This window comes from Epargyreus clarus, unplaced genomic scaffold, assembly GCF_041222505.1.
Source record: "Epargyreus clarus isolate Ecla_fem2 unplaced genomic scaffold, WU_Ecla_fem_2.2 ptg000008l, whole genome shotgun sequence".
Lineage (NCBI taxonomy): Eukaryota > Metazoa > Arthropoda > Insecta > Lepidoptera > Hesperiidae > Epargyreus > Epargyreus clarus.
The window spans coordinates 1,020,992-1,032,784 of NW_027332216.1; the positions used below are offsets into that span (position 1 = coordinate 1,020,992).

An 11,793-nucleotide genomic window follows, 5' to 3' on the forward strand; every position below is an offset into this window, starting at 1 on the left:
CTATTCGTGTCTCAAGTAGACAAGTTAATATCTTCTTATTTAAAAAAACTAGATATTTACAAGATAAAATAAATAAAAATACAAAAAGTTGTTGTTAATCAAAATAATGCTAAATCGTTGTTGTTAATCATAATAATTTTAATCGCCATAAAATGTTCGGTAGGTGGCCATAAATCTACATTTGTTTTTAATGAAGGTTTTTTATGTAATTCATGCATATGTATATCCAAAATAAACATAATACATACACAAACACACAAAAAACTACATTAAACTATGACTAAAAAAAAAGAAAATACATTTTTATCGTGAAAGTAAATCCGCTTTGCATACACTCAAATTAATCTCAATTTACTGTGATTACCTTATGGTTAATTATATTTATTTTCCTAACGTTATGTTAGGTATATCTTATTTCATTTAGAATAATACCAAAAACCAGACCTCTAAAGAACAAAATAAACGAAATACATCGTATTTATTCTGTGGAAAGTGCTCAGTGCTGTACAAAGTTGAAAGCGGTTCAAGCTGACGTCTTTGTAAGAAGTAACAACAGTTGCTAATTTTATTCTCCCTTCAAACTCCGGTGTTTTATTCGCTAAATGATAGAACACTTACGAGCTCTGCGGTTGGAAGATAAACAGCTATATCGTACCTAACTGTGCAAGGAACACCTGTTATTTTACAAGAATACCAATTTTAACTCTATATATCCTTAGTACATTGAATTTTAAACTGTTAATATCTTAAATTGAAATGTATTTAAAATGTGGTAGAAGTTAATGAAATATTACTGTGACAGGACCTCCACACTTATATCTTTGTATGCTAGATGTCTATACCAGAACTAATATAACGATTCATGGAGGGTAAGAAGGAAGATATAAATACGTAACATAGCATAAAATAAATACATAACATTCCAACTTATTCCTTTGGCATTACAATGTATTTGTTAATATTTTTCCTTGTGGGGTTAGTTACCTACCTCGAGGCCTGTTGCTACTTAACAAAATAGATTCACATTTCTATTTGCTACTTATTACAGTTGGCATCCATAAAATACTTCATTAATAACGTACGAAGATAGTTACTGAGACTAATAGTTTTAGATCTCTCAACCGTTCGTATAACATTCGTTTTACTAACGGGAAATTTCATTTTGCATTTCGACTGCATGCTTGAAATGAAATCTAATGAGACGTATCGTCGTTTCCTCTGGAAATTAATCACTACAGATTTGTTCTGGATACGGATTCAGAACACAAGATGAGATATTTTAATATAGAACTGCACCTGTTTTACAAATTATAATACTTGTTCGGACTTCTGGAAATGATTTATACTTATTTTGTAGGTAGCTGAGTGATCAATATCTTTACGACTATTTGCTAAATTATGTATATGAGCTCAAAACGTGTGGAGTATTTTACTGAAAAAAAACAACTGGCCGCACTCCGGGAGTGCCGGCAGAAGTAAAAACTTGAATTAACGTTGTGCATTTTTTTGATATTTTGAAATGATTAGGGAATATTTTTGCACAAATTGATTGATTGATTAAAGGTAAAATGCATTTTTTAATTGCACTATCGCACACGAACATGACAATTTATATTACATCAAAAAGTTTGTCATTCTACGTCTTACAAATTTTCGATCAAGATCACGTGTCCTGACGCGAGTTTTACAATTTTGACCCGTCAAAAAAAGCGTACAACGCAGCTAAAGAAGTTTTTACTACAAAAACAGCTACAGCTATAACAGCTAACAAAACACAATACGTAGAAAATTCAACGAATATGACTTTTATGAAAGAAATTCCCGAACGTTTGTAACGCGCTTATCAGCATGTTTTGAAAAAGGGTTTTATGAATTATTCATGAAGCTTTTGCCAAAAAACGATTTCGGCGATGTAAATTTACTAGCAGACTTAGTAAAACGCGCGGCATTTCCATTTACCAACCAAACCGTTTTAGTAATCAAATGGTGCATATTTAATACTAATCAGTAACCATTTTAAGCGTGCTCACGTTCTGAATTGTCTATTCATTTGTCCTTGGTATAAATCGATCCAAACCGAGGATTTAATATTGAAAAATAGAAATTTGAGAGTAAATGTATAAAAGATATACCATTGGTATTTGAGACCTGCTTTGATATGCCTTCTAATAGAAATTTCAATGATTTTAGACTTGAAAAAGATATCTTATTTCGGTCGGACGCCGCTGACAACATTATATACATATATAAAATTCTCGTGTCACAATGTTAGTTACCGTACTCCTCTGAAACGGCTTTACCGATTTTAACCAAATTTTATATGCATATTCAGTAGGTCTGAGAATCGGCTACTATCTATTTGTCATACCCCATAAGTGATAAGGGTTGTTCACCCTTAACATTTTTTTTATTTATATGGCAACACAACGTTTGCCGGTTCAGCTAGTATACATATGTATATTAAGTAATATACTTTAAACGATTATCAAAAATCCTTAGAAACGAAGCAAGTGAATATCAAATGAATACTAGACTCTCGCATTAGGAATCGGCATCCAGTGAATATTGTCAAGAAACCTACATGCCTGAGAGTTTTCCATGGAATTCACAAATAAGGTAAAATTCATAGTTTTGCGTGACCGAACTATTTGAGAGACGATGTATAGACGAGTCGAAAACAGGGAAATGATTATGATAGATAATATCCACCACTGCAATGACAGCATAGAAAGCCCACCTGGACTGCACGTAATTTGCTATTCTTATAGCATAAACGGAATTCTTATAGGTACAAATTTCATTCACATTTTCACAAACTGCGCCAGTAGTTTCGAACGATAAAAATGAATGTGATATAGTAACAATGTTGGGGGCCTGCCAGCGTGGAGTTGAATAAAGCAACTGCTCTGGAACACCTGGAACGCAGGTTATCCACAGGCTTATTGGCTAAACAAACATTTCCTCGTAAGTATATTTCTTAGTCACTAAACCGTAAAAAATATTCTACAATTTTATATAGATCCCTTATATAGATACTACGTATCATTAAATCAACATGCTATGCAACAATTAATAATAAATTAATGAAAAATAAATTTCATCAAAATTTCTCCTACAATATCCAAATCAATATTTTGATTAAAAAGTAATATTTTCGACTCACGTAGCTCAAGGGGCACTATACCAGTCCACGTGCGAAGATTTCGGGGTTCGTCAAGGAAATATGTAAATCGTGCGTTTATTTCTTACGTGGTCTGAGTATAGGTATAAGGGTCTTTGTATATTTAAGATAACTACGGCTTTGGAGATCTGGAGGTTAGGTATAATGTACAAAGCGTTATTTATTATTAATATTATATATTTCGATACCTTAATTCGCAAATCAGCCAACTCCACTTTTTGTCGAAATGTTTTTTTTATTTATTTTGATATCGTTTAACGCCATTTGCTATCAAAATAAATAAAAAAACAAATATTTTGACAAAAAGTGGAGTTGGCTAATTTGCGAATTAAGGTATCGATTTACTTCTTCATATACTTCTGGTCTCAAAGCACATTTTAAGTCCAGACATCTAAGAAACCTTAGCTATTCGGCGTACTGTTTTCAATAAAAATAATTTGTCCCCAACACACAAAACACATTACGTCGACGCCGTCGAAGTCCCCCGAGTAAACGACACTATTTAGACAAGTCTGAGTGCACCAATACCCATAATATCAAACGTACATTACTGTAAAAGCATCATTTTGTGGAGTAGAAAATGCCATTCAAAATTATTCTTATAGCTGTAATGTTTTATGTTGCCCCTAGATTGCCTGCAGTTTCATTGCATTTATTATTTTTAATGGACGTGATACGAAAAAACTTTACACACATACAAAATTAAAATAAAAATGCGGACCCAGGATATAACATTTTTTAAAGTCGATTCACCAGTCATTTTTTATTTTCACTTATAAGGGGGTGTTGATTCACACTGGGTAGATAAGCGTATCTAATATTTTATTAACACGTGTCGACATAGTCGGGCGTAGGAATGTACCGGTAATCTTCATGTAAGTATACTACTTACTTCTCAGTTCGTTACTTCTTCGTCTTACATAGGTCTTACCGATGAGACTGTTCAAACAATATTACGTCAAGTAGACTTATCAGTACGTTTGTTCTTGTATTGTTCTTGTATTGTATTTAAAATTCAGAATCAAATTCAAATGACAAATTAATTCTTATACAATACTTTTGAACTCTTACCTACTTTGGAAATGTTTCCCTATTAACGCAAGAAATTAAATACTGTGTATAAATAATACATTTTTAAAAGGGGGTTATTAACTTGTGTAGTCTTGTGTCTCAGTCGGACTTAGTTTTAAATAAAGTTTAAGTTTTACTTAAACTTTTTCCCCAAAATGTAAGTATGAAGTAAGTAGTTCAATATTAATGAATATTCTGTTTTATAACATTTTAAAGTAAAAAAAGCTACAACTATATTCATCTACCGTACAGTTTATGGCCCGCGGGATAAGGCGGCCGATGACCCCGGGTTCAAACGTTGGCGCTCTATATTATTCATGGACACTTCTTCTCGGGTCATGTTCAGTTTATGTAAAATGTTAATTTTTCAGCTGCTCTCTAATGTTAGTAAAGTCAAAGGTTCGAAATGTTAATACGTAAGATAAAACACTCATTAGAATTCATGGTTTAGAACACCTGATTTCTCACATATAGTTAATTCTCATACGACACTTCGTATGTTAATAAGTAGCAAGTATTCCCAATAATACTTATAGTTTAAAACTAAAAACTCCCGTTGATTATGTAACTCTCAATATATTATCTTATTAATGTGTTAAAATAATCAACCCATGCCATTACTGAGTTCTTAAGTGATTGTTTTAATGAAATTGTCGTGTTATAGGTACAAGCGTGCATAGAAATCGTTATTTAAAACGAAATTCGATAGAAATGTCACCTATTACGAGGTGCTATCCCTGAATACAAAAAATATACGTGATTGTAGAGAAACCCGAAAGCAGCAATACCTAAAGACAGCTAAAGACTGCCGCTAACCGTTGCCGCCAGTCATCAGCAATAGATGAGAAAATTCGACAAACGGCGCTGTCGTCCTGGCTGTTGCTAGCAGTCGCTAACAAACGGACAGGCGGTCGTGGGGCTATCACTTATATATAAACCGTACTTTAACTCGTATCACATATGTTATAGTCCGCGTAAAACTGGTAGTCCGCTCTGAACATAAAAATGAATCGCGATGCCATAGAAAATTGTATGGCTACACCTGCTCGCAACAACTGCAGAGTGGACTAACAGTTTGGCGCAGACTATGCCCTTCTTACGAACTATGGTTAACGGCTACTATACTTGCTTAAATTACCATCTAATAGTTAAAAAGTCCGGGAAAAGACAGTCTTTTCCAAAGCAATAGTATAGATGTAATTTATCACAATCACAGTGTTTAATTATCCAAAAATAAACAAAAAAATATGTACCTAATCCATCTTACGTATTTATGTTTTAATTTCGGGAAGGCAAACCTTATACCGGTAATGAGATGAATTAATTTGTAATCTTAATATTTTGATCTCAAAGATTTTATTATGAACTCATTTCGAAATCCATTTAAAGAAACAAACAGGAACAAACAAAATTAAACATTCCGCGTTTTTGATTTCGTTTAATATTCTGAATCGTAAACGGGATAGTGTCGCGTTTGATGTTACAAACGATAACGGAGCAGTTACTCTCGAATATGATTCCGTTTGTAAACAAAACAGTCCTTAACCTTACATTTTGGAGGCAAGGACCCCGTGAATCAGTTCACGCAAAATTGGGACGCGCGTTTATGCGTTCACCGTTTTCATAACTGGAAAGGATGTGAGGCATTTTCTCAGTCCATACCTACTATGTTCAATTGTTCATGCTTCTGTTTGTATCATTAAGTAATCTTTATATAGATAAGAGTATAAAGACAGTATTTTCGTTCATTTTAATTGGTATTTTAACTCTACCGTTACTAATTATCTTTAATGTACGAACAGAAATGATTTTTTATGAATTATATTACGAACAATAATGACAACAATAGTTTAAAAGAAGTTAGTTCTCAAAATAATGCTATTTTAAGGTACAAATGAAATTAACGAATAAGTAATTGGTCTTCACTAGATAGAATGAAAGAACAAATAATCATATTAATGTATAGTACAAAATCCTAAACACCAGAGTCAGCTTTTTACGTCTTGTGAAGCTGGAAAATTCACAATTATAACACTGAATTCTTGAGCATAACTAATAACCTCTAGAACGACCTCCTCCAATTTCATCCATTATCCCTATCAGTATGCAAATTGCCCTCAACGAGCTATTTGTATTCTTGTCGCAGTGGATGAGCTTATTTCCTGGTGAGAATTCCCAGCTGTTGGAAGATTGAGAATGCGAAATTCAGTGATATCCTGGTCATTCTGGCTTCCTATTATTTTAAGTCTTAAGCACATACATCTCTGATTTGGGAAGTTATGTGTTTATACGTCACTGCCATCCATAGATGCCTATAATCAACTACAAATTTAATAATAACTCCGTCAGTTACAGTTACTCGTTCTGAGTGCTTTGCTCTTTGGATTTGACACACATCCATAACTTAGCTATCTCGCACATCTTGTGTGGAAAGACACCCTCAGCCAGAAAGTACAGTAGTCACGCCTCAGTTAAATTACGAAGTATTCTACCATTTAACAAAATATACTATCGCGAGAAAAACCGTAATGGTTTAATGTAACAAAACAATTAAGTCGTATAATCAAGAGTAAAGAATTAACGTTCCTCATAAATCCAGCCGTTTGTTTCGACACAAAATGTCGCAATAAACACACATTTAAGACCTCTGAGAGCGTTGCAAGAGGCCGCTCTTAACAACGACCTCTTGGCTTTGCCCCGCTGCCCGACTTTAATTGCTGTACCATTTTTAAACGCAAATGTAAATTTTATTTCATTTTTCTGAACGTTGGGTCGAAAGCTTTTTACTTATTTAACACATGAACCCATTAATTTCATTACTTTCAGAGGGTTGGGTATTGTAAGGTTTAAATAGTATTGAACCAATGTCAGGAAAAGGCTCTACGTTGATTACGCTCAAATTCATTGCAGGCGAACATTTCTAAAACTGCGGTGCTTGTTTGTGCAATATCGTCAGAATGCCTACTTAAATTAAAGCTAATTGGAAAATCCCAAGTACTAAATCAGTAGAACTAGATATGTTTATATTGATGTCGAGTACTTGTAATATATCATGACATACAAAACAGAACGAGTGATTAATGTATCGTAAACTAGATTAAAAACCGCAATAAATAACAAACTCAATTGATTTGTCTGTTTGTTGGTTTTTGTATGATAATAATAGTATGAATTTAATTAAGCGGTACCAGGCGCGCAGAACGCGATGGATGTGCATGCCGTGGTGAATCAATAAACCTCGTCAATATAGCTCGGTAACGAATTTATTAGCTGGCTATCGACATTTCAATAACTGAGTTTCCATATCGCATCTGGCGTTCGACAAGCGAAATAAGCGAATGAAATTGCGATCTAAAATTTTATTTGGTATATAATGCAATAAACATATTATTCAGTGTGCAATGCTGAACATATTGAACCATTCCTGACCATCTATTCCAGGCCATGGTAATTATTATTTGAATGACCTTTCATGACTTTACCACAGTATTACTTACGAAAACTTTAAACGGACACTTGGCGTGTCTTTCTATTTCTTGCAATTAATGAACGCCTGATCCATTGGTATGAAAACATAATTACTGTACAAAATTTTATTTTACTTCTTAACCTTTAGTAACCCATAATTACATTAGATTTCCTTTTTTGTAAATTGATAGTGAATTAATAATATTTAATACCTAAATAGACACCAGTGGACCCATCCCAACTTAAAATTTTCACAATTTCTTTGCAACCTATTGACTACTAGGAATAAAATGAAACACTTCATATAAGTATGTTCGCCTTACATATACAAACCAATATTTACTTTCGAATTCCGATATTGCTATCTAAAAGGACGCATTTCTTCTCATAAATGAAACAATATCTAGCTGTTTAGCCCTAAGCTTTGTCCCCTAGTGCCACTCAGTTGTCTGCGGCCATTACAAGAGTCCTTAGCACTCAACTTAACTTCAAGTGTCTTCGCCAAATTTATCTTCTAAGCTTACACTGTCTTTGACATTTTGAGTAATAAGAGTGAACGTGCAATTCCATTAGTTTTGGCCTCTTTGTCATATTAAATGCTTTTGTGCTTAATCTCTGTTACAAGGTTTCCAATATTATAGTGATGTACGCCAACATAAATAATAAGTAAGAAAATTTCTTGATTAAAAGTCATAACACAATTATTGAAAAAATTTAAAAGCTCGCATGGCAACAAAAGTTTATAGCAATAATTCATAAATAGACCTATCTTATGAACTACACTCTAATCGCACAATAAACATCCTTACTATAATAGCGCAATAAACATTCAAATAAATGGGCATAACAGGAAAATCATAAAATCGGTAAGTAGATATATGATTTTCACTTTTTTGACTTTTTTCACAACTCCTTCTGCATCACGTTCTGAAAAACGAAGCCCGGGGTACAATGACAGCACATTCGTTTTGTTTACAATAGATGGAGAAGCTGAAATAGAATAACGCAAACATCGGTGCTCGCAGCAAGCAATCGAACGATCTAACAATAACAATAGCCGCGCGGCCGCCGCGATGGACTGTTGTTCTTTCACGTTTTATATCGAACGATAACGATATGTGATCCGATATTTATGGCTTCCTGGTTTTATTGGATCTACCGAAATGGTTTTATTGAAACTATTTCTTTTTAATGGTATCAAACTAGTGAACATGAAACGTCGAAAAATAAAAAGTAATAAAAAATACAATAGCAAAAATTCGTACCAGATTAATTATGTTTAATTACCTAATACGATTTTTTATAAATAAACTTTCGTTCGCTTCTCAAAATATACAAATTGAGGAAGCATAAAATTAAATAAATACGTTAACTCAAATATTTTCATTACGGGAAGTACTCTCGGATAAAAATACGAATATGAGGCAAACTGAATATTTGTTTACACACGGCAATAAACGTGCAATGAAACGATGAAACGCATTAATCATACGCGGTGTTTGCGCTACGTCGCGATTGAGTGAGCTTTGAATGTAGAGCAAATAAGTTTTTATATCCGGATATCTGTGGAGAGCGCGAGTTTGTTTGTCGACGGATTTTTATATACAGAACTTGTGAATATCTTTACTCACTCAACTACATCTCTATTTAAAATACGTTATAAGTTGTTTTTATTGAAAGTAACATAACGCCTCCGTCCACCATTAGACGCACTTAGAAGTTTTTTCGTTACCATATGATAGTTATACTAATTTAAACTAACACAATACGACAAGTTCTTATATAGCGGCAGAGAACACCACATACTAAGATTTGATTTGAAACCAATTTTCTACTTGTATAAAATAAAAACCAATACCCATTTTATAAATAGTAGTGAAATGGCATTGTAAAGTCTCCGGAAAATCCCTTGCGAGCTACAACAGAACACGTTTTAGAAGTCTACATTAGGAGCTATTACTCCAGTTGTGAAGACGCGAGCGGCACTTGTGGGTATCGATTGGCAACGGATTTAGAGCTCTGCAGCTGACTCACGATCTGTTGACCTACGGTTGTAGAACTAGAACTGTTTTGCTATTGACTAAATAAAATTTAATTTTAAATAATCGAGTATATTGGGAGTTTCTTAAGGTAAAAAACTTGTAACATTTATGGATAGTATAACTCTTCAAGGTTGAACTAAGGCGGAATTATTGCTAATTTGACTAGCAATAGTGTTAAACTAAGTGTTCTTGATTAGAATCATGTTTTTGCGGAGATCGGAAAGTGAGGCACGCCAACATTACTTGCTAATTTCCAACTTAAACAACCTCAGCGTGGCAATGATAACCTAAAATCAGTTGGATAGCCCGGTCACTGCTGCCAGTACATAACAGATAGTGCACTTTTTTGTCATATTATTAGTAATTCTAAGATGTAACTTCTGCTCTAAAGAGCTCTATTGCATGTTGATCCGTCTGACTACTTACTATCAGACGCATTTGATCATTTTTGCAGTGAAGCCAATCGGTAACAGCTTAATAATTACATTATAAATGGTTTTAATAGAAAACTGTCAACACCGTCATAATTAAGGAAAAAGAATCAAGAAAATCATAATTATGATTTGTTACTTAATAATCGGTAATGGTCGTAATATTTCTGTAATAATACGATACTGGGAATTTTCGTTTAACTCCACTAGTGCATCGTGCCTGGAGTAAGGTGACGATACTGGCATTATGCCAAGTGTGGTCAGGACTGGGTGATAAGCCCGTGACTAATGGCCGATGCCGCGGAATAAACGATCCTTGTGGTGGTACCATTTGCTCACCATTTATTCTGTAATTCCTAACTTAAATTCTTTGGTCACGAAAGTTCCACGAAACTCATCAGAGTATTAATTTTCATACAGACAACCGCTTAAATGCGCGGCTCTAGATTCTAAAAGCATAATATGTTTGTGTAGCTCAGTATAGAATTATTAAACTAGATTTATTTGATGACCCATTACTTTAATGTATTGAAATAACACTGCCTATCTATTAAAATGATTCTAGTTCAATCACATTAAAAGCGGAAAGAAATATCCATCGTATGAATAAAAAAACTTTAAAGATCTTTCGAATTTATATCCAAGTCGGATACACTAAATACCAGGCTGCCATAATCAGATAGGCGGTTTGGAATTGGCGATGCTCCAACCGCAGTGCTTGTTGATAGTGTACCTGTAGCTGTAGCACCTGTCGAGATATAAAGTTGTGCGGTATCCGTTGCCATTAACCTGCGCTTATCTAAAACTTATTAATTTAACTTAAACATTATAAATAGTTACAAACACACAAACTGACCTATATTTATTAAACAAGCTGATGAATAATTTTATTACCCTCAAAACGTTGATTCTTCTTTAGATATAGTTGCAGGTATAGTTTTACATATAGTTTCACATATATTTATAGTTTTACATACATCGTGTATAATTTTACATGTTTCACAATTGTCATTCAAAAGTTATTTACGCCTTTATAAAAACATCAAATGTATGGATTGAAAAAAAAAACATAATTAGACATTCAATTCATGACAATCTTTTGAAATCTTTTAAGAAAATGTAATGTTTTGTTATCATATATGTTTTTTAGATCATAACGACCTTACAATATTTTGAACATACGGAAGAAGATAAAGTTGTAATAAACTATCAATTGTGTTCAATTTTAATTACCGAATTTAATTACCGTATTTTAATGACAATATAATTTGATGTTATGAAAATTATTGTGCAACTTGGCAAACACTCTTTAAATTATGATATGTATTTGGTATACTGAATCTGTTAATACGAATATGAGTTCACTGAATCTTAATGCGCGCCGTTGAGTCAGCTCGCGATTTCCATCGACCGTGTAAATCATTTTAACGTAAATCCATATTATATCAATCTCGTTTATTAAGATTTTAACATTGATTTATTCAATATTTTCATCTGTAAATATTACAAACTAACCGATGTATACGATTAAAACATAATTGTTGAGTACGGGTTTGCAATAAAAACTCCAATTGAACTTTTCTTCCTGTATTTTCTTTTC

The 11,793-nt window shown here is 33.2% G+C and overlaps 1 protein-coding gene across 2 annotated transcripts in view; it reads left to right on the plus strand.

The window, feature by feature from the left end:
* LOC140744067 (uncharacterized) overlaps window positions 1–11,793 on the plus strand; it is an 88,404-nt gene that overhangs the window by 39,160 nt on the left and 37,451 nt on the right. The gene's annotated exons all lie outside the window — the stretch shown is intronic.